This window comes from Podarcis cretensis (assembly GCF_951804945.1).
Source record: "Podarcis cretensis genome assembly, chromosome: 1".
NCBI lineage: Eukaryota > Metazoa > Chordata > Lepidosauria > Squamata > Lacertidae > Podarcis > Podarcis cretensis.
In genome coordinates this window covers 21,464,608-21,484,711 of record NC_137170.1, presented here as the reverse complement: position 1 = coordinate 21,484,711, position 20,104 = coordinate 21,464,608, and the positions used below count along the sequence as shown (strand labels likewise).

The 20,104-nt window shown below is 46.9% G+C and overlaps 1 protein-coding gene and 1 long non-coding RNA gene across 2 annotated transcripts in view; one reads left to right on the top strand and one right to left on the bottom strand.

The window, feature by feature from the left end:
* SYNE3 (spectrin repeat containing nuclear envelope family member 3) overlaps nucleotides 1–16,385 on the bottom strand; it is a 95,142-nt gene extending 78,757 nt beyond the window's left edge. The window contains exon 1 of the mRNA XM_079947977.1: nucleotides 15,900–16,385. The gene's annotated coding sequence lies outside the window, so the exon portion shown is untranslated. The remainder of the gene's footprint in view (nucleotides 1–15,899) is intronic.
* Nucleotides 11,741–20,104, top strand: part of LOC307200890 — a 57,279-nt gene continuing 48,915 nt past the window's right edge. Inside the window, exon 1 of the long non-coding RNA XR_013832465.1 lies at nucleotides 11,741–11,927. This is a non-coding gene — a long non-coding RNA (uncharacterized lncRNA). The remainder of the gene's footprint in view (nucleotides 11,928–20,104) is intronic.

Sequence of the window (20,104 nt, the reverse complement as noted above, 5' to 3'; positions counted from 1 at the left end):
TAACATGGTTTATGACCCTGATTCGTTCCAATAAAACCTTTAACTACAGTTTCTGATGCAGATGTTAATGACAAACTGAGGTTAACATAAGAACATAAGATGAGCCTGCTGGTCCCTCTGGTCTAGCATCCTGTCTTACAGAGGCCAACCAAATGCTTCTGGGAAACCCACAACCAGGACCTGAGCTTCTGCAGTTTCCAGCAACTGATATTCAGAAGCATCACTGTCTTCTTTGACTGTGGAGGCAGCACACAGCTCTCATAGCTAGCAGCTGCCAATAAGTCTTATTCTCCAGCCCACTGCCCAGAAATGCACCAAGCTGTTGGCACTTCCATTCTTCCTCTGCCAGCACATGGTGGGCTAGCAATTTTCTGCGCAGGCTAATGACTTTTGAGGAAATTATTTCCAAAGCTGTGAGGCCACAGTCCGCACACAACTCCGACGCCAAGCCCTTTGTGCTGAATAAACACAGTGACGGGCCAAGCTGTCTCCTCCCAAGCTTCACAGGGGTTTTTGCCAGCTTGTGTCACGCAGAACATAACACAGGCCGTCACCTGCCACTTTTTGCTGCATTCCGCCAGGAATGAAAAATGTGTGTCTTCCCAGGGGCCCAAGAGAAACCTGTCAGGTCACATGTGCAATGTAAGCAATGCGTCTCCCATTAACCTGTCACTAATTCAGCCTGGAGAGAATGGTGTGTTGTGCTTTATTTCTTTTAAGGGCTGTGCTCCTCAGGTTCTCCACTGAAGTTGCCAGGAAGATAGTTAAGCTGTCACTTAAAGAGTTGGGAGGAGGCCAGCTCCTCTTAAACCACCAGACACTGATCAGATAGTAATGACTCTCAGTCACCGCTGACCTTATCTGGAGAGGCACCAGCCACCCAGGTCTCAAATCTCTTTATTAAAGCTCCTTCGGGTCGGTTAGCTTAGTCACCTTTGACTGGTTAGGTACAGGTGCCTACTTGGGGGGGGGGAGTTTAACGGAACTGTCCCTTTGCCATTCATTTGTTCCAGTAATTACTGGTATTGCAGGCTTTAAGTGCTTCAGGTAGTAGATTAATCAACTAAATGCTAGTTGATTAATTGGCAGGGATAATTTTAATGGGTTTGCGCAAACACAACCACTGGGTCTGGGAGTTAAGGACAGAATTATCTGGCTGTATTTAAGCATCTGGTTCTTGTTTGAGGCGACATACTGCTGTTTATTTCATTTTGAAATGGCCCTGCATCCAGTGGTTGCCAATCCCTTTGGGGCTTGGGGTGCAGATTTGCAAACCGGAGAAACAGTGGTGGGCAGCATGACACACCGTAACCGTGCACAAACCATGTGGATACATGGTACAACCACCACCACTGCACTTCACCAGCTCCCTGATCCTTTCAGCTGGAATTATTTGATTCAGAGACCTTCTCTGCATGTAAGGCAGGTGATCTACCCACTGAGATATGCTGCATAATTGGGGATATTAGGTGCCTTCCCTGATGCCACATCACTGGTGATATGCATTAAATCCTCTATGGTCATGCTGCTTAACTTATACCAGCCTTATATTTAAGCATAAACTTGGCAGCCGTAGGCAAGAAGGCACCGCACAGAACCGAGTAAGCAGGCTGGCAGAAAATACTTCCTCCTGCTATGGGAATGCAGTGGGAAGCTGACTTAGACACAGAGCTCTCTGTCCTTCTCCTGGCAACCTAGGATCCCCCTCCCCCCAGGGTATTATTATTATTATTTTACAAGGCTGGTTCTCAGATGAAAAAGCTCAAATAGCCTTGCCAGCCAAATGGTTGTATTGTTGTGCTGTGGGTTTTCTGGGGGAACTGTTAAATTGGGAGCATTTCGGGGGGGGGGGGCTTTATGCAAACCAGGCCAATTTTCATATGACAATTTTCATTGTTTTTCTTTTTTCTTTTACTTTGGATTGGACTTGTCATCTGAACGAGCATTCTTTTCCCATGGGCATTTTCCAGAGATGATTTGAAAACTTTCACGCTGGGTTAAACAAGATAGCGACTTCACCCGGAAAATCTGTTTTCCGGGGTAAGCTTTTTGCCACTTCCCCTCTTGATGCCCTGACGCGTTCCTGGGCTACCCCTCTGAGCACATGCAGTCTACAGTTGCAAAGCACAGCATGGGAATGACTGGAGAGTCAGTGCTGTGGGGCAATTCCTTGCAAGCTGACCCATTAGAAAGGAAGGGCTCTAGCCTCCTGCTTCATCTGACATGCTTCAGTCTTTCCTTCCAAGAAGATCAGAGGTTGTGTGTGTGTGTGTGTGTGTGCAAGGACACAGACCAGCAACTCACTTGCATCCACATGAAAGGAATGGTCACCAGCTGTGTTTGAATCTACTTAAAGATAAGTTTTACATTTAACAACAACAATATTTTTTATTATTTATACCCCGCCCATCTGGCTGGGTTTCCCTAGCCACTCTGGGAGGCTCCCAACAGAACATTAAAAACACGATAAAAGATCAAACATTAAAACTTCCCTAAACAGGGCTGCTTTCAGATATCTTCTAAAAGTCAGATAGTTGTTTATTTCCTTGATGGGTGGGCGTTCCACAGGGCGGGAGCCACTACCAAGAAGGCCCTCTGCCTGGTTCCCTGTAACCTCCCTTCTCGCAGTGAGGGAACAGCCAAAAGGCCCTCGGCGCTGGACCTCGGTGTCTGGGCTGAACAATGGGGGTGGAGATGCTCATTCTGGTATACTGAGCCGAGGCCGTTTAGGGCTTTAAAGGTCAGCACCAACATACATGACCCCAGTCAAGCTTGCAAAAATATATCACCTGTCTGATAATAAATGTTGGAAATGTAGAGAGGCTGAGGGGACATTCTTTCACCTCTGGTGGACATGCCCTAAAGTGAAACCTTCTGGGAAATGATCTATAATGAACTAAAAAAGGTATTTAAATATACCTTTGTTAAGAAACCGGAGGCCTTCCTTTTGGGCATTGTCGGCCAGAAAGTGTTAAAGAAGAACAGAAGCTTTTTTATGTACGCGACAACAGCAGCAAGAATACTCATCGCAAAGTACTGGAAGACACAAGACTTGCCCACACTGGAAGAGTGGCAGACGCAATTGATAGACTATATGGAACTGGCTGAAATGACTGGCAGAATCCGAGACTTGGGAGAAGAAACAATGGAAGAGGACTGGAAGAAGTTTAAGGATTATCTACAAAAATATTACAAGTTGTATGAATGTTAACTATTTGCACGATTTAGAAAATACCAGCTCCAGCGAATAGGCTTTGTAAAATAGAAAATTAAGTTATAAGTAAGAAAAGGTCAAAATTTAAGGCAATATTTTGTTTAATTTTAAGGTATGAGCAATTGGTAAAAAATATTTTAAATTTAGAAGTATAATATTTGGAAAGTACAAAATAAGGTATGAAATAAGGTAATAATTTGCTGACATTCTGATTATAAATAATGCAGGGTAAGGAGATGCGAGGAAGTCCAGTTAGTTATATAAGGAAAGTTATATTGAATGGTTGGTTATATTTTTCTCTTTTTTTTTTCCTCTATCTTTTTTTTCCCTATTGTTATTTTTTATTCCTTTCTTTCTATATGGTTTCTTGGTGTATTTGTTTTGGTTTTTTGGTGTAGGGATCTTGTATTATGTATTTTGAAAATTTAATAAAATATTTTTTTTTTTTAAAAAAAAAGGTCAGCACCAACACTTTGAATTGTGATTGGAAACATACTGGGAGCCAATGTTGGTCTTTCAGGACTGGTGTTATATGGTAGTAGTAGTAGTAATAATAATAATAATACCAAACCTTCCTAGTGGTGCAGCAATAAAACTGCTAGAACACTTAGCAAAGCTGAGCAGGGTCTGGTCTGGTCTCAGATTGGATTGGGGTCTCTGTGTTGAGATTCCTGTATTACAAAGAGTTGGACTAGAGTGGTTCCCAACCTGTGGGTCCCCAGATGTTGTTGGACTACAACTCCCATCATCCCTGAGCTCTGGCCTTGCTAGCTAGGGGTGATGGGAGTTGTAGTTCAACAACATCTGGGGACCCACAGGTTGAGAAAGGCTGGTTAGATGATCCTTGGGGTTGCCTCCAACTCTACAATTCTCTGACTCTAACAACACCAGAAAAAAGTGATCCGCCAAACATAGGAAGCTGCATTCTGTCGAGTCAGACGCCTTGCTTCCTCTAGCTCAGTGTTACCTATAATGACTAGCGGTAGCTTTCCAGGGTTTTAGACGGCAGATATTCCTAAGCCTTCCTTGAGATGCCAAGGATTGAACCTGGAATCTGAATGCAAAGCAGACCCTACAGCCCTTCCCCAAACGTCTATGATGCTGTTATATTTGCCTTAGAAAGCATTGCCTTTCTCTATGCAGAATAATCAAGACCTAAAGTCTAATTTATGCACAACATGGGCAAAGCCAGCCCACTAATTATGCCGCTTGAGCCAGAAGAACAAAAATTTGCCTTGCAAAACCCAATAGGCTAGAGGGTGGGGGAAGGGATCTCGTTCTTCCAGGATGCAGATTAGGCCAGAAGCAGTGCGTCCTATCATTAAAATGGGTCCGAGCTGCTTAATATAGCCAAAACGAAGAGCTCAACCTCCTGTGAGTCACTGTCCTTGCAGGAAAGCTGATGGCTTCCTGGGAGGGACTCAATTCAATTTCTTGGTTTCAGGGTGGATTTCAGTGAGTGGCGAAGAGACCAGGCCTCCAGAGCCCTGATTTACTCTCCTAAAATGGTGATTCATTTCTGCAAAGCACAGTGTTCTTAATAAATGACATCTGTTTGTTCCTTTCACTAACCCTGTAGGGATGAAAGTCAACCTTGCAGCCTACCCCTGCAAAACTGGTTTGTTCAGAAGAACCTTCTGTTGTCTGAACTGGGCAGCCAGATATGTAGGGCTGGCCAATGTGTGGACCTCTAGATGTTGTTGGATGACCGCTCCATCATCCTTGACCTTTGGCCATGCTGATGGGAGTTGGGGGACCAACAACATCAGTGAGGCAACAGGGTCCGCATTCCAGACCCAGAGAGAGAAGTGTCCAGTACTGAAGACAGGGCTTGAATTGGAGTCAAAGAATCTGTTTCCAATGACAGCCCAGCTAACATGGTGCCCTCCTGATGCTGTTGGACTACAACTCCCAAGAGCCTTAACCAACATAGCCAGCGGTCAGAGAAGATGGGAGCTGTAGTTAAGGATACTGGAACATTGACAACCGCCATCTTATAGAGCATGCCCTGAGGTAAATCATTTATTTATGAATCGCCTTTCACATGTGACTCAAGACCATTTGCAAACACACCACTAAGTACAGCTAAAAGTTCAGAAATAGTACAGAAACACATCTAAGTACAAATTTAAACACAATACAAAACTGACAACTAAGGCAGAGGCCTTTTTCGTCCATCTGGAACAGGTTGGCAAAACAAGAATGTCTTCAAATGTTTCTGGAAACTAGAAACAGCAGGGGTACCTAAACGGAGATGCTGTTTGGCAAAATCGGGGCAGCCACACTGAAAGTTCTGCTCTGAGTTACAGTGGAGGGGACTTCTGATATTTTAGGGACATGAAGGAGAACTTTCCCCTGACAGTTGTAGTGACTTGCTAGGTATATGAGGTGTTTAGGACATGGGTAGGCAACATAGCTGTCAACTTACAGATTTGAAAATAAGGGACCAGCAGCCTTGAAAATAAGGGACCAGCAGCCAAAATAAGGGACCTGCAGCCTCACCTGTTCCAGGCACTCCAGTCTTCCTGTCCTCCTGCAGTCTGGTCAAACTCATGCTGGTAGCTTTGAGAACACTGTCCAACCAACTTTGTAACCAGAAGTTCAACTGAATAGAATCTGAATCACATGCACCACAAGGCCTATGCAGCCTCAACTTAAGATGGCTCCCCGGCCTGGCTTTGCACTGCAAAGTTTGCAGCAGCACGTGCAACAAAATGGCGTCTAGCATTCAAAAACCCCTTCAGCTTGCATTAACTAGCCACACACAAGGCATGCAAGCTCCACCCCCCAGTCGTTCTTAGACTTCTTATTGGGTGAGCAACACAACCAAGCAACACAGTTGGAGCCTCCCCCTCCCTGGCCTGACAGGGAGGGAGGGAGAGGAGCTGCTTCCTTTGAAATTTAAGGGACATCATTTAAGGGACATTTAAGGGACATCCATCAATAAGGGACAGCAGCGGGACATGGTGCTGGAATAAGGGACTGTCCCTTCAAATAAGAGACACTTGACAGCTATGGTAGGCAAACTAAGGCCTGCAGGCCGGATCTGGCCCAATCGCCTTCTCAATCTGGCCCGTGGATGGTCCGGGAATCAGCATGTTTTTACATGAGTAGAATGTGTCCTATTATTTAAAATGCATCTCTGGGTTATTTGTGGGGCATAGGAATTTGGTCATTCCCTTCCCCCCCAAAAAATAGTCTGCCCCCCCAAGGTCTGAGGGACAGTGGACTGAACTCCGGCTGAAAAAGTTTGCTGACCCCTGTTAGGCAGTCTCTCAAGCATAGCTGTCAACCTTCCCCTTTTTTGCAGGAAATTCCCTTATTCCAGCGCCGTTTCCTGCTTCTTCCCGCTGCTATCCCAGATTATTAGATATCCCGTAGACTGTCCCCAGGATAGGTGAGGCTGCTGATCCCTTATTTTCAAATCTGAAAGTTGACAGCTATGCTCTCAAGTAACCTTGTCCCAAGTCTAAGGTTAATAAACTACTGTTCCCTCGCCCAAATCTCTGCATCTGAAAATTTGCCTTGCACAGATCTCCAGGGTTTTCAGGGTCCAGATTGCAAAGAGACACCCAAGCACGGAATTCCCTACAGACGTTTGTGCTAAACATGTGAAGGTCAGGCATGGTGGAAGGGGCACACACATGTCCCAAAGCCCCTTGTAAACTTCTTTCCATTGCATGTTCAGGCTGAGCGCTCAAAGAAGGTGTAAATATTTTTGATGGGGAAAGTGCAAAAAGCAAAAGATCGCAGGAGGCGCCACTTGGGTGGCTATCAGTGGTAGATTGGTCAAACCATTCAATAAAAGGAAACACCTTTATCAGATTTTGGGGTGTGGGTGGAATTTTTGAGAATGAGCATCCTGTGACCAGTTTATTCTGATGAGCAAGTTAAAGGCTCCCTAAGACTTGCTGAAAAAACACTGAGGTTTCCTGCCGAGATGCAAGTCACGGAGGAAATGAGAAGTTGGTTTCTTTCAAGAGTCTATTGGCTGGAACGCTTCATGACGGGGAGCTGCTGCGAAGCTGTTGCCTCCCTGTTGTGCACCTTCTAGCTTGCTACATATTGGAAGCTCCTCTGAAAACCATTAAAAATAATTGGTGACGCCGTCTCTTCTTTAAAAAGAAACAATGGCTTGTTGTGGAATCCTGGGCCAGGCCGGCACACCTTCTGAATATGTGGGTAAACTATTTAGAAGCAGGCATATATTAGAGAGGAACCATAAGGACCAGTTCTTGAGCACCTTGTCATGGACTGTCTGGAGGCAAAGGAGTGGTGGGAGGCACCAGCCAGGGAACCCCCAGGGGAAGAAGGCTTAGAGCCATGGGATTGGTGTTGGGATGATGATGAGTGGTCCAAGGGAGAAGGGGGAGAAGACTGTGGCCTCCTGTTGTTAAGTGTGGCTGTCCAGAAGCTCGTGAAAGGGACGTGAGTGCAACTCTCCCCACTTGCAATGTGCAGAAACTGATATTCAGAGGCACTGCTGCCCCCAACAGTGGAGATGGAACACAGGTACCATGGCAGATAGCCACTGATAACTTTATCCTTCATGAATTTGTCAAATCACAGGAGGAATCTGTGGCTAGCCAAGGAGGGGCCAAATGAGGATCCAACGTGCCGGGGGGGGGGGTTTCAGCTGGGAATGCAAGCCGCACCTCCAGAACCCAAGGAAAGCCTTTTTGGCAAGGCCTGACATGCTGCTGTGTAAACACGGGGCTTGGCTTCTCCTCCGGCGGCAGATAAAAGAGAAGAGCAGATGGCTTAAAAGGGAACGCAACACACGGTGGCAGAGAGGAAAGGATGCAGCTAATTCCCTGGGAATTAAATCCCTCACATCGAGAGTTTTAGAAGCAAGAAGAAGAAGAAAGGCTGGGGACAAAACTGGATTCGACAGAACTCTCCTAAGGAAAAAGTGGAAGGTGTTACACGGAGAGAGACTACAAGCCTGTGTGCTACTTTTGAGTTTGGGGAAGGGAATCTCGAAAAGATGGGTGGGTAAAGGGATTAAGGGTGTGTCTGTAAGGAAGCTGGTTCTTGCTTGTGCTTCGGCTCCTAGTGCAGGAGTGTAAACTCTTAAGAGCAGGAGCACCAGAGAACCTCACGCCTATAGTTCTCTTGCAGCTTGTATCCCAGCCAGTTGTCCCTACCCATCAAGTTCAGTACTGGTGTCTCTGACGTCCTCCAGATGTTTTGGACCACAACTCCCAAGGGGCTGATGGGAACTGTAGTCCAAAACAGGCTGGCCATCATCATCATCATCATCATCATCATCATCATTATCATCATCATAATTTTATTATTTATACCCCACTCATCTAGCTGGGTTTCCCCAGCCACTCTGGTTCCACTAAATGCCTGGGGAGCTCTATGGTTACAGATAGGGGCCTTTTCCACCTGGAAATGCCAGGGATTGGACCTGGGGCATTCTGCATACAAAGCATGTGCTCTACCCTTAACTCCTATCATTCTCCTAACCCTTCTCTTTCTTTGGCGATCACTCATAGCCGAGGAAGATGGTCTTCCATAAACACGGTTTTAACAATGAGTCCGTAAGTGACTGTGGAGGCCAATTCTGGATCCACACATCCTTTCACAGTAGGGACATTGGTTTCCTGGCGGGAGTTGATCACGGTGTGGATTTGCCAAGCGTGTCTTCCTCCTCACACGTTTCTCACGTCCTGAGTTCACATGTCCTCACACATCCTGAGTTCAAGTGTCTTCAAAGCCTACGACACCTTTGGTTAAGACGGTTCTCCAACTGGAGCGCTCGCAGGCCAGTGTTTCCCGTTGTCAGTGTTTATACTACTATGGCTGTATGCTAATGCAATAAATGTTTGATTGATTGATTGATATACTACATTTTTTTAGATTTGCCTTGAGACAAGCCTCTTTTCTGACCACCAGCAACTCATACTGCTTACAACACACCCTCCCTGTTGTATATGTAAATCCACTTAAAGGTTATGCTCCATGCAACTCATGAAGCAGAGACTTGTCCACTAATGATATAATAAGGCTGCTAGTTTTTAAGATGCCCCAAGACTCAGTTTGACCCCATGGCAGCTGTCTACTTTGCAATGCCAAACTGCTTCTTTCTCTTTAGATACAGGTCCCCCCAGCACCAGTGTGTAAGAACATAAGAATAGCCTGCTGGATCAGGCCAATAATGGCCCATCTAGTTCAGCATCCTGTTCTTAGAGCGGCCAACCAGGCAAACCAGCAAACAGGACCCAAACCCAAGTACACGCTCCCCTTCTGTGATTTCCAGCCACTGTTTATTCAGAAGCAATACTGGCTCCAACCCCAGTGGCAGAGTCCAGCTGTCATAGCTAACTGTCTACTGTGAAATGTGTCACAGAGCTGTCGCTAGCCACTAAGCTCCTTTTCTGGCTCTCCAGAACCATCGAGCAAAACCCTTTGCCTAGTTCTAGAAACACCTGTTGAAGATCACTGCCCGTTGGTGAGTCCTCAGGTTAAACAAAAGTTGGTAGCCTTTTCCAGCTAATACCACACAACAGGACTGTGTTACAAAGAGGTGTGTTAATAAAAGGGTGCTGCTGGATTTCAGCCGCAGACAAGCAGGCCCAATAGCCAGGGATCATAGATCTGTAGAGTTGGAAGTGACAACAATACGATAATCTTTATTGTTATTGTCCCATACAGAACAACGAAATTGAAAAATCTACATAAAACATTCAAAACTCAACAAGCCTGCTATCGCAGCTATCCCAACCTGGTTAGCCCCCTAAAAACTCTGATACCCCATTTTTAAATACAATATGCTCCCTTACACTGTGTTTAAAACCAAAATCGCATTTGGGTAGAAACTGTTTCTCAGGTGGCTAGTCCTAGTCTTTATAACCCTGTACCTTCTTCCAGAGGGACGCAGGTGGCGCTGTGGGTTAAAGCCTCAGCGCCTAGGACTTGCTGATCGAAAGGTCGGCGGTTCGAATCCCTGCGGCGGGGTGCGCTCCCGCTGCTCGGTCCCAGCGCCTGCCAACCTAGCAGTTCGAAAGCACCTCCGGGTGCAAGTAGATAAATAGGGACCGCTTACCAGCGGGAAGGTAAACGGCGTTTCCGTGTGCGGCTCTGGCTTGCCAGAGCAGCGATGTCACGCTGGCCACGTGACCCGGAAGTGTCTCCGGACAGCGCTGGCCCCTGGCCTCTTAAGTGAGATGGGCGCACAACCCCAGAGTCTGTCAAGACTGGCCCGTACGGGCAGGGGTACCTTTACCTTTACCTTCTTCCAGAAGGCAGAAGCTGAAAGAGATCATTTCCGGGGTGTGCACTATCCTGCGCTATCTCTGCAGCTTTCTTATGGCACCTGGAAGCATAGATTTGATCCAAGGTGGGAAGAGTGAAATCGGTTATAAATAATTCATTCGAACAAACCCTGACTCCCCTCCAGTGAGCTTTCAGCATCTGCACGCGCCGCCATCTTGGAAACTTGGGCCACCCATCTGGTCCAACCCTCTGCAATGCAGGAATCTTTCTCCCAATGTGGCGCTCAAACCCAAGACCTTGAGATCAAGCGCCTCACGCTCTACCAACTTAGCTATCTAAGGTGGGAGCTGCAGTTCAACAGTCCAAGAGACACACATCCCTCCCACCCTGGCCCTAATAAAAGGAACATATTGAGCGGCCTCTCTAAGTCCACAAATCAAAAAGGCTGTTGGCTGTCTTTCCCTCTGCACAAAAGAGCTGGATGGTTTGGCATGAATGCTTTGAAGCTGGCCAATGGCAAGCAGTTTATTCTGCCCTCCTCTTGTTTCCCTGCTGAATCGGGTGGGTCTTCCATGCCCAGCCTCTTTCGTGCAGGCGCCTCCCTTTCTGGAAAGAGATATTTTGTTTATCCCTTGCAGAGACAGGCCCACCAAGCAGCCGCCAGTGGGAAGGCACCAAAGGGTGCCAACAACACACGTCTACGATGCAAAAAGGTCATCACGTGCCGGGCTGTAATTATACCCCGGAGAGCAGCTCTTTTGGCGGTTTAACTCTGCAGAGGCACAAGCCAAGACTTGTCCACAATGCTAATGGGTGGATAATGAACGTGTTTCACTCAGAGGACAAGCCATAGTGTTACAATAATCTGATGGACAAAATGTTAACATGTTTCTCCACCCGCCCCGCCCCCCTTTAGGTCCTACCTGGAGCCATTAATAAAGACATAAAGGCGGAGGCTTCAGGAGGGCTCCTGAAACTACCGGTAATTAATGCCTGCTTCTACTTGGCATTAAGAAGAATGCTGAGCATTTAAACAGGGGATTTCAAATTGCTCTATGTATATCATCTCAATGATCTTTAGAACAGGTAATGAGGGGGGAATTAAATTGATGGAAAACAGCAAAACCCTAAAAATAAGTAGTCTGCAATACATAAACGTATGCATTTAATGCTGCAATTAAAACACACTTTAATAAAATTAAAGCAGCAGTTCCATGCACACCCATATTGTACCTGCAGCACTGAATGCAGTAGGATTGCCTAATCCACTAACTTCTTAGCATTCTTCAGTCGCCTCTAAGGTGAGGTGCCTATTCGACTGCTTCAATCTGCAGACTTGCACCTTTTGCAAAGGCCATATATTGTTCGTTCTGCATTTGGAGTCAGTCCCTTACTGTGGTCATCCTTTGGAACTCCCTGCCAATTGACATTAAGAAGGTGCCCTTGCTGTTTTGCTTTAGAGACCTGCTGAAAATGCTTACCCAGACAGGTAATTTAGTTACCTATATTCATTCTAAAGTTGTATTGATTTTCATCTGTGTTTGCATGGTATTTGTTTTATGTACATTTGTTTTTCATTGCTTTCTGGATTTTAGCTGTGTTTCCCTTTGGACAGCTTTTTGATTAAGCACTTAAATCATCCGAACAAACCAACAATGCCTTTGTGCTCATTGCATTGGAAGGCTAGAACGGGCTCACTTTTTGCTGAGCAGCCAGCCAGCACACTACCTTTGCATTGTCCCTTATATCTCCCTAAGGGAAGATATATGTGTTTAATATTTTAATATTCTGTTGGGAGCCACCCAGGGTGGCTGGGGAAACCCAGCCAGATGGGTGGGGTATAAATAATAAATTGTTGTTGTTGCTTTTTTAGGCTGGAAGCTCAAGGATGGTATAAGATACAGTATCCATATACCCACTGGCTTGGCTCAGGCACAATTAGCAGTGCTGGTGTCCAATCACAGAAGGCAAACAGGTGCGATTGGAGAAGTTTCTCCACCAACATCTACCTGTGTTTTCCCACAGCTATATACTTGCACCTTGCATGAGCACCCTAAGTATCTTGTTTTCAGTTTATGCTTATGCTGCAACTTACAAATATTATTCAAATTAGGAAAGGTAGGCAAAGGAAACAAGAACATTGTTGGAAACTGCCTGTTTTCCTCATGTTTTCAAAGAGTAAGGTGGATCATAAAGCTAAAACATTGTGTTTTCTTGGGAACACTGTAAATTAGAACGAGAGCAAAAAATTATCAAGGATTGTATTCAACTAACTTTTACTCAGAGTAGACAAACTGAAATTAATGGGCCTAAATTAGTAGTCATGGCTATTGATTTTGGTGGGTCTTCTCTGAATAAAAAGTAGACACATATATAGGACAATTGCATGTTGATCCCGCTGTCCCTTTCTGCAGACCAGAAAGGATGGAGCTGGAATGAGAGCTGTGCTTCAGTGGTCAAGCAGCTCAGTCTGTACATAGCAGCTGAAGGCTCCATCTGTAGTTCAGAACAGGTGTATCCCTGCGCCTCCCCTCCTCCCGAGTCACTTCACATGCTGCTAGGCAGACACTTCTGCACCTGCTCTGCAGTTCCTGCTCAACTGTCTCCTCTGCGGGTGGGTCTGTCAGACAGCCACAAACCCAGGCAGCTGGTAGGGGGACCTCCAGTCCAAGGAATCCTAGGAACTGGAGTTTGCTAAGGGTGGTAGGAAACTGTACCTCTGTGAAGAGTAGACTACAGTGTGCTGGGGTGTGTGTATGTGCTTTTAAGTGTATGGTGTGCACACAGCTCATCCTCTGGCCAAGCAGGGATTTGACCCCTGTACCAAATTGCACCCTTCTATCCACTGAGAGAGCAGCGGCACTGGAGCATACGTACAGTGGTACCTCTAGTTGCGGACACGATCCGTTCCAGGGTGCCGTTCTCACCCCGAAAAGTCCGTAACCAGAGCGGCACTTCTGCGCAAGCGCAGAGTGCAATAGAGCACTTCTGTGCATGCACAAAGCACACAGAATGCTTCTGCACACGTGCGCATGGTGAAACCCGGAAGTATACACTTCCAGGTTTGCTGCGTTCTCAAGCCGAAAAGACGCAACATGAACCTAATGCAACATGAGGTATGACTGTACATAAAAGCTCGCAGGATCAGGCCAATGGTCCATCTAGTCCAGCATCCTGTTCTCACAGTAGCCGAGCAGATGCTGCTGTTGCTTCCAGCAACTACCATTCAGAGACACTGTTACCTCCAACTGGGGAGGAAGAGTTTTATGTTCCACAAATTTGGCTAATCCTCTTTTAAAGCCATCTACGTTGGTAACCATTAGTGGCTGATAGTGAGTTCCATAGCCTGCCGATCAGAAGGTCGGAGGTTCGAATCTGCACGATGGGGTGAGCTTCCGTTGCTCTGTCCCAGCTCCTGCCAACCTAGCAGTTTGAAAGCACACCAGTGCAAGTACCGGTAGATAAATAGGTACTGCTGTGGTGGGAAGGTAAAAGGCGTTTCCATGCACTCTGGTTTCTGTCACGGTGTTGCAGAAGCAGTTTAGTCATGCTGGCCACATGACCCATAAAGCTGTCTGTGGACGAACACCAGCTCTCTTGGCCTGAAAGCGAGATAAGCACCGCACCCCATAGTCGCCTTTGACTGGGCTTAACCATCCAGGAGTCCTTTACCTGTTTTACCTTTTTAGTTTAACTATGTGGTGCATGAAGAAGTACTACAGAAGTTCTCTCTCTGCCACCTCCCCTTCTGGCTTTCCTAAGAGTCAAAGGTTTCAAGCTACTTTGGGAAGAATCCTGCCTACTGCATTTGACGTTTTGAAGGGAAGTGTGCCAGCCCATTTCAGACCAAGGAATTATTAACTTGCTTTTGCACCCATGAAGGCACCAAGTCATGATTTCCCCACTCGCATGCTAAGTAGAGCAAATATAACTATTTTAGGATGAAGTGAAAATGGTTCTTAAGATTCGCGACCCCTACAGACAGGTGTCAAAATTTAGGTGGAGGGAATTTGCCAAATATTCTCCAGAACAATTGTAGGTAGAACATGAGACTCTTAATCTCAGGGTCATGGGTCTGAGGCCCACGTAGGGCATTGCCAGGGGTTAGACTAGATGACCCTCGTGGTCCCTTCCAACCCTGCAATTCTATGATGGAACTACTGGATTATAGGGAATTACAACAAAGGGTCGCAGCTCAAAGGTAGAGGAAGTGATCTGTATGCCGAAGCCCCCTCCCCGCCCCATTCCGATCCCCGGCGTTGGAGGAGGAAGAAGCGGAAGAAAATGGAACAGAAAAATACATTCGAGTCAGTTAATTCTGAATGAAACTCTGTTGTTAGTGTCTATTGGTCAGCGAGCTAAGAGAGGAGGGCTGGGAGGAGCTCAGACCGAGGCCGTCCCTTCTTTCGGTAGTATTAAAACAAAAATAAACAGTTACTTCTGGACCCACAATTACGCATGAAATTCTCCACTGGGGGAAGAATGAGGGAGGAGGATTTCGCCAAATGTCGGAGGCGGAACAGAAGTTATTTTTTCGGAGAACACCCCCCACTCCGCACACACAACAACAAAACTATCAGGAAATGTATCTCTGAGAAAATAGCGGCCCAGCTGTTAAAATATATTCTCTCTCTCTCTCTCTAAAAAAAGGCGCCTTTTTCCAGAGGCTCCTCCTTCCACGAACTATAAATAAACCGCTACATTGTGTACGATACAAGGAGGCAATTGCACAACCGGCCCCTTTCGGCCAGCGCCCCTCGCTCCCCCCCCCCCCATCTCTGCTCCTCGCATTTTTCAGTTTCTGTTTTACAGAAAGACTAGCTGTCACCCGATACAAGAAAGTCCCCCTCTCCATTTGCCTTTCCATAGCGCACCGCGAGTGCCGCATGCAGCACCTCCGCCTGCAGCCCTAAAGGACACCCGGAGACTTCCTTCCAACATGCAGAGGCAGTTAGGATCCGCGCCGCGCGTAAACCGCTTTCACCGCCGATCTATCTCTGCGGCAGCGGGGAATCTAATAGTAATAGCAATCGATACATTATTAGCGTCCGGAAACACAGCCGGTGGTGACGCTGCCCCGCGCCGCTTCGAAAAGTTCCTAGGCTTCAGCCTTAGAACTGGGAGGGGACCTGACGGCGACACCCGGCTCGGGGTGGGATTTCCCCGTCTGCGCTCTTAGCGCGCGCGGCGACCGCTAGATCCCGAGGACGGCAGACTGGGCGGGAGGGGGGGGGGACACACACATGAAAAGTTTTGCCTGCCCATCTCCGAGGAAGCGGGGGGAGATGATCCCTGTCAAGGGAAGAAGGGGGCACCCATTTGCCAGCAGCCGGTGCCCCCGAACCGAGGCTGAGGGTGGCGCCATCGCATGTCAAAGTGACCGCAAAGGTGAGCTCCGGTCGCGCGGCCGAGGGAAGCCCCGCTGTGGGTCGTCCAAAGTCAGCCCGAGCACGCCACTCACCTAAAAGGCATGGAGAGACGGAGGGAGCGCGCGAGGATCCCGGTGCAGAGGAGGCTCCTGCAGCAAAAGAAAGGCAGTCGGCAGCCGGAGGGCTCCAGGACCCGGAGCTGCGGCGGGGCCGTCGATGGCGTTGCCGGAGACTCCTCCCTCTGGGCCGCGCTCTCTCCGCCTTCGCCGCCGCTTGCCCTGCCTGCGATCGGCCGGGTTCATCGCTCCGCTCTGCAGAGCGCTGCGCAAAGGCGCGGCGGGACAGGTGTCCCGGGACGCTTTGGCTGAGCGCGCCCCGGATCGGAGATGCGGGGTGCTTGCTGCAGATCTTATCTTCCGGGGTCGCTGGGATGGCGGCGGTCGGGGCTTGTGTTATGTAAGCGCGTCAGGAGGGACTGCTTAAGAGGCCGGACGAGGCTTATGCAATGGCCAGATGCTCCCTAGGGGTCGAGGCTTGCAGTTGCGGGAACGAGTTTATATACTGTACCAAAATCACATAGACTGCATTGGCACGATGGCGCCTTTGAACTTCACGCCGCCGCCCCCTCTTAGCCATGGCGTTTTGCGCGTTCAAGGTTGCCGCATTCAAAAACACAAGGGGTGCGGGTTAGTTTGGCCCGTTGCAGTTTGGTTTGGCTTTCCTTGCTGGAATCGCGTAGGCTTCTCAACCCCTTTGAACCACAGTAACTTTATATTGGGCGCCTTTCCCTCCCTACACACGCAGGGCGCACCACACCAATCATGGGCATAGCCGGGAGGGGGGCAGCTCCCCCCCCCCCCGCATCAAGAAAATAAAAATACTTACCTAAAAGTAGAAATAATCAAAGTACATTGAAATGATCTCTGAGATACCACAATCTTCCTCCCTAGCGAACATTTCCCCTTGAAAAAGTCAGTGCCTGCTTTTGTTCCACATAATACATGGAGCATGTCATTTTGTTTATTGTAAAACAAAGCAAAACTATCCCACAGTATGAAAAAAAACTATAGGTAGCATATAAACATCAACACAAATTCTCTCAAAAGAGCCAGTTGATCCTTCCTAGTATTAAAAGTTTAGGTCAGAGGTTTTCAACCTTTTGAGTCCACAGCTCCCTTGACCAACTACGTTCTTTCTGTGGCACCCATGTGGGGCTCAGGAGCCCACTTACGTTACCCCTTGTCTGCACGGCTGGCAGCCTCTCACCCTTTTTCAAACACCTTCCTTTGTGGAGTGTTCCCTCAGCCTCTTCTCCCCTTTCCTTGGGTGTCCTCTGGGCAGCCGCAGCTGCTTGCCCCATGTCTCTGAGCTGCCTCCGCCCCGCCCCAAAGAGAGATGCCTCTTCAGGGACCTGGGAAGCACCCCCTGGCCAGCCCCAGAGGCACCATTCACCTGGGGAGCTTGTGGCCAGGGCTGCTGCAACAAACACCTGTGCAAGCCTTTGGGAGGCAGAGAAGCAAGAGGGCATCAGATGAGGGAAAGAGGTCAGTGTTGCCCACGGCACCCCTGACCATCATTCAAGGCACCCCAGGGTGCCATGGCACACTGGTTGAAAACCACTGGTTTAGGTAAATGGAACTGATTTTGGTGTCCTAAAAGCAACGGTGCCCTAAAATTCAGCTTTGCTGAGGGAGTTCCATAAGTGAGGTCCTACAAGGGAAAAAAAAACTTTCAGGTAGCAAAACGTCTGGCTGAAGGGACAGTCCAATAATGGCTTCATTTCAACCTCTCAGGTGACAGGCAGAAAGTGGTCATTCTGATGAATTTAAACACATAATAGTGGAAAGTTGCTGTCAACATTTACAGCCTAAATCTAAATAAGTCTTTCTTTCTGTGGAATCAAGGGAATTGCAGTTCTCTGGGAGGGGGCTGTTAGAATTCCGCACAGCTCTACTAAACCATGATTTCCAATATTTTGGGGGCAATCTGTGACAAAATGGTGCAAAAGTAACATACATTTGAAGTATAGATGCATGCCTTGCTGGTGCAATCCAATGTGTGTCAACTCAGTAGTAAGCTCTCAGGTAAGTGTACACAGGATAACCTCATTTTTTGATACAGCAGGAATACGTTTGCGGAGCTGTAACATTAAAAACAAATAGAACTCTTATGTGTTCAATAGCATTCTCTTTTATTCATATCCACGGTGGGATAAAAGTGGAAAGGAGATGAAAATGACAAAAACATACAAACATTTTTGAGGTCCCCATCTGACTTGAATTACAGTAATTAAGTTAATTAATAGTAATTTATAGACAGGCCCGTTCCATAGACTCAGAAAGTCAATAAAAAATGTGTGCTCAAAATATCTTGTTGCAGTCAGATTAATACAAACTATTAGTACTAAAACACCATCTGCCCGTCAGCTTAACTCCAGCTGTTGAATGAATCCCAGGCTATGTCAAAGGAGCTTTCAGAAGACCCCTCTGAAAAATGGATACTTTAGCCCTGCAGGGTTGCTTTACAACACCAGAAAAGTTAGAGGATGTCATGTTGATCCAGAAGACAAAGCTGCATATTGGTGCATTCAGCTTTACTAAAGTGTGTACACTATTTGGTTGGATGACCTAATATAAAGGCAGTGTGTTAAGGCGGGTTTTTGGAATTACAGTGGTACCTCGAGTTACATACGCTTCAGGTTACAGACTCTGCTAACCCAGAAATAATACCTCGGGTTAAGAACTTTGCTTCAGGATGAGAACAGAAATCGTGCTCTGGTGGCGCGGCAGCAGCGGGAGGCCCCATTAGCTAAAGTGGTGTTTCAGGTTAAGAACGGACCTCCGGAACGAATTAAGTACTTAACCCGAGGTACCACTGTATAACATTATAAGGGGTAGCTTCACTGCCCACCCCCATTTTGTATTTTTCCTAATTCATGACCAAGAGAAAATTCACACTGGCTCTTTTTTGCATGTCACACTAGGTCAGTTTATTTTAGACCATGGCTTAATCGTGAACATGCTTCCTGTCCCCTCACAGCTGCTTGCTCATGGCACAAACCAACCACAGTATGTCTTGTTGTGTTGTGTGAACTCAGAATACATTTTTTTCTTTGTTTCAAACAAACCATAAGCAATCCATGCAGGTGGTGATGGTGCGGCAAGTTCACAATTAAGTCATGGTTTAAAACAAAGTGGCTCAGTGTGATGGGTGAACAGGCAGTGGTAACTACCAACTCACCTCTGTTTACTGTTGCTCTGTTTATGGTGATCTGAATGCTCTTTATGAGATGAACTTTGGTGCCATTCTGTGCAGCCAAATAAGCATTTTATGATTACATTTCGGGATGAACAAGGCTCCGTGAAGCCACCTCTAGGAATTTTGTTTTAAGGGCCATATTCAACTGAAGCTTGGCACTTTTATGTTCCATCGATTTCAGTGAGAGGCCCCAGGCGCAGAACTCTCCTAGTGTTGAAATCAAAGGGTCCTGAAAGGCTCTTAAGTGTGGTTGGATAATCGCCAGACTTACGAGACACAGATTCTTAAGGAGCATGTTACATTAAGGCAGTGAGTGACACACAACACCTGACTTTCCACAGGACCCTACTCTGCCTGTACTACCAGCCAGTTTTAATCCTATATAGCAGCTGTCCAGACTTTAAATAGTCCAATTGTCACAAATGGAATAGTGAGCATAGGAAACATGCTGTGTTAGCAGCCAGCACATCATTTCCCTCATCTTCTGCCCTTAATAGAAGCAAACGGTAGCTGTGCTGAATTGATGACATTTTTATTGTCCCCCTTTTCCAAGAAGCATGGGACAGTGTGCTTGGTTCTGCCCCTTCTACCGGCTAGGGATAGGGAACCCACATAACTCCAGATGTTCCACAACATCTGGAGGGCCACAGGTTTCCCATCTCTTGATTCACCCATTATTACTATTTGTCCTGTTGCCAGTTCCCCCCGCAAAAGATGAACTCAATGGTTGTCCATTTGCTCTCCCAGATGATTTCCCTTTTTGCTTTCAACTTACTGCAGGCTTCCCATCTAAAAAGTTTTATTGGGATGATTGTCTCCGTCCCTGGGCTAAGCTCAAGGTCATGCAACTGAAATGGGCAGACATTCTTGCAGTGTTTATACGTGTCTCTGCTCCCTTCCTCTTGTTACTTCATCATAAAATTTTAGATTTTGACCTTTTCTTTAAAGGACAACCACCGCCACCATGTTAGATAGAGAGATACATACATAATACACAAATGCATTATAAATGTTGAAGTTGCAACAAATGTACTTGGAG